The sequence below is a fragment of the Strongylocentrotus purpuratus genome, unplaced genomic scaffold (genome assembly GCF_000002235.5).
Source record: "Strongylocentrotus purpuratus isolate Spur 01 unplaced genomic scaffold, Spur_5.0 spur5_scaffold_1, whole genome shotgun sequence".
Lineage (NCBI taxonomy): Eukaryota > Metazoa > Echinodermata > Echinoidea > Camarodonta > Strongylocentrotidae > Strongylocentrotus > Strongylocentrotus purpuratus.
The window spans coordinates 17,655,661-17,659,467 of record NW_022145594.1 but is presented as its reverse complement, the minus strand read 5'-3'; positions in this window follow the sequence as shown (position 1 = coordinate 17,659,467).

Genomic DNA, 3,807 nt, shown 5'->3' with positions numbered 1-3,807 from the left:
TATAACAATGGGATTATTTGAACTTGTATTGAACTTCGCTCTTTAAGTATTCTTCTCTGACTCTCTCAAGCACGTAGCCAGGATTTCATTTTAGGGGTGCGGTAGTGAGCGCGCATAGCGCGCTCCCTAGGGGGGAGCTAGGGTGCAGGGAGGCTTTGAGGTTTCATCAAATTATAAGAGAAAGAAGACGATTCGTTGGACCGTTCTCGACTCTTAATCCTTATCTAAATTCAGTTTCTGTTGACGTTTCATTAGGGAAAGAAGACGATTCGCTGTACCGTCCTCGACTCTTAATCTTTGTTTGAATAAGTTCCCCTGCCTCCGCGCGTAGTGCGGAAGCTCTGAAGTTTTATTAGATTAATAAAGAAAGAAGAAGATTCGTTGTACCATTTTCGATCGACTCTAGTCTTAATCCTTGTCTGAATTCAGTTCCTCCCCCCCCCCCCTCCCCTCCCGCGGAAGCTTTGACATTTCATAAATTATTAGAGAAAGAAGACGATTTGTTGTACCGTTCTCGACTCTTAATCCTTATCTGAATTCAGTTCCCCCCCCCCCCCCTCTCCTCCCGAAGCTTAGACATTTCATTAAATTATTAGAGAAATTAGAAGACGATTCGTTGTACCGTTCTCGAGTCTTAATCCCTTTTCTTCCTACGTCCTCTTCCTTTCTTCTTTTGTTCTCTCTTTTTTTTTTCGGGGGGGGGGGGGGTCGGCGTTTTATTTTGGGGGGCGACCGCCCCCACCCCCCCCCCCCCCCCCCCCCTCCTGGCTACGCGCCTGACTGTCTTTCTGACTCCTCACGTTTCTACGATTGATTTATAAAGACGCTCTCTCTCTCATATTATCTCTCTCTTTCTCTCTTTTACGTCTTTTCTGTCTAGCCTGATATTCAGCTGGTTTTACTAAACGAACACATTGGGAGCAACAGAATAGTGTACTTCAGCAAAATTCAGTGAAAACATGAGAAAACTATGAATGTTCAAAGTTGTAATTAATCAAACACAAATTACAAACGCTGTGACGTATCTTGTGATGACCTTTCCTTGCTCGTAACCCCCTTCCCCCTCCCCGGCCCCCATCACAAATTTTCATTTTCATATTGGCTGATGAAGGAATATATTTGTTAATGAAGCGGTCGTATAAAAACAGGGGGCATGTATCATTGAATATCATTTTCAGAGCAAAAAAGGTAATTAAAAAAAAATGAGACAGAGCAAAAGGGAGAGGGCCTAATTGCAAGAAACGTCACAGCGTTGCCATTTTGTTATCGATGAATCAAAACATCGAAAATTCTTAACTTTTATACTTTTTGTTCAAAATTTGTTGATCTGTTCATCTGATTTTTCAGCTTCAGTTGACACAAGGACACCAACATTATATCACAGTGGAATTCCCCTTTATACAGTTTAAGCTTTTGAAAAGTACTTTGCAGATGTCTTACTGTTGTAATGAGTTCCTTAAACTATGGATCTACATGAACATACATGTAGAGGTGTCGTGGACGTATGTGAATCACAAGGTCCGCGGTTCAAGTCCCATCGCGGCACTATAATGTCATTTGGCATGACATTTGCCACTCTCCACCTAAGTGTTAAATGGGTACCTGGTAGGATGCAAAAGTTAATATGCTTAGATTAGCAAGTGTGCGCTTGTAAAAATGACGCCCAGGGAGTGAAGAATGTGCATACATTGTGTGCGGGTGTGCGGGTGAGCCTGAATCCGATTTAATAATATATATGTGTATATATATGTATATATATATATATATATATATGGGAGAGCCTTCGGTCCTGAAAAGCGCTATATAAGAACTAGCTATTATTATGTTTTGGAAATTAAAGGCGATAGAATGAGTTGGCAAATTACCTCACCTGGGAAGAGCTTAGCAAATGTAGTTAAAACGTTTCGCCAACAGACAATAATAATGCAGACATTTATAATGTGGAACATATCCTCTGAGATGGTGTTCAAGGCGTTTACAATAAACAGAGTAAATGTAGTTAAAGGGATATTCTGAAATTGCTCAAAAAATAAAACGGACCCAAAAAAATGTAGACCAAAACATTAGTCATTAGATGTGTTTATAGTTTTATCTTAAATCCCCACTGCACTACTTATAGTAACTTGCACCCTCTATATAGCAAACAATGTCTAGTCGGTGACCGTTGGTCCCCAGTGATCCCCTTTTTCTAATGTTAATCGAGAGCTGATTTGATGAGATAATCACCTGTCAGTGACCATGTAGGGACGTCTAATCGAAGAAAATTGATGCTGCAACAGGGATTCGAACCCAGGACCTTGTGCTAAACACCCCAGAGACTTATGCACGAGGAGGGGTTGGCAACCACTTTTCCCGCTACACACTACATGTTAAAGCTAGAATATTTGGATGAATATCACTTCATAGTTGATAAAGAAACAGAAAATTGGGAAGGGATTAAGGATAGAGAAACGAGGGAACAGGAATGGGAGAGAAAGGGATGCTGAAAGGGGGACAGGGAGGAAGGGAAAATGGGGGGGGGGGGGGTTACGGAAAAGAAGAGGAAACCTAAAGTACGTGCAGGGGGAAAGGGCGAGTAGGGAAAATTTAGGGTGGGATCAACAGATTCTTTACATGAAATCTTGTGAAATATAGAAACAAAAACACGAATAAAACAACACCAATGAAAAGTGTGGCAATGCAGTAGCAAACAAGTCTGAGCCAGGCTCAACGATTTATTGATATAACACTTTGGTCAGTTCTTTAAAAGGAATATACATGAAATATCATTTTACAATACAATACTTCTTGACAATATCCTGATTATTAAAAAAAAAAGAGACCCGGCTTCAACTAAAGTCTGTTCATGATTCTAAAAGAAAATAATGGACAGCATAGATGCTTTTATTCTTTCCCATTTTACATACTTTTTTTTTATCTTAACATGAATATTGCACTTTCCCACAATTCTGCATCAAAACCGTTTAATTGTTTATCCAGATTTGCTCCATTTCATTTATTTTATCCATACATTTCTCTTTGCACTGGTTAAACATATAGACCAGTTCTGGTCATGCGCTTTCATTGTGAAAGAAACGTTGTGGAATCGATCAGAAAAGGTTGATCATCTAGCATATAAAAGTATTGGTGTGTACTGCAAGGTTCTGGAATCATCAAAACGATAAGAAATTCGGCCCATTCTTGGTAAAATGACAAGCACTGTACACAGAAAGATGGATATGGGACTATGCGACATGTGCACGATATCTATCCGGTCCGGATAGAGAGGAAAATTTACCAAATATATCAACTAGTAGGTGAAATCATCACTTATTAGTCAAAACATATTCTTTCCATGATAGGTAATAAGAGCTTCCATTTTTTTTTTGAAAGGGGTGGGGAGGGGGGGTATTCCAAAACTGGTCTATACCTTTAAGGCTTGGCCCCGTAAGAAGCGGGTAACCAACAGCAGGCAACAGGGGTCCTGCACATTTTCATTGAGCTCTGTGTTATAAGATACAGAAAGGTTATTATCATTATAATAACAAGAAAAAATCCAGTTTCTGGCGTCATTCCTGATAACATTGTTTGGGGGTAGGGGAAGAGAGATAGACAGTGAGAAAGAGAGAAGTGATGAAGAGAGAAAAAGAGAAATTAGCAGGGAAACAAAAAATAATGATAACAATACAAATCTAGATCTCCATGTAGAATCTCGTACCGTTTTACAAATATTATTACTCCAGTCATTAGATTCGTTTAATCACAATGTGCACCATTGCGACTCCTACTCCTGGTATTCCTACCTTAAGCTCACCATGAGGGCATATG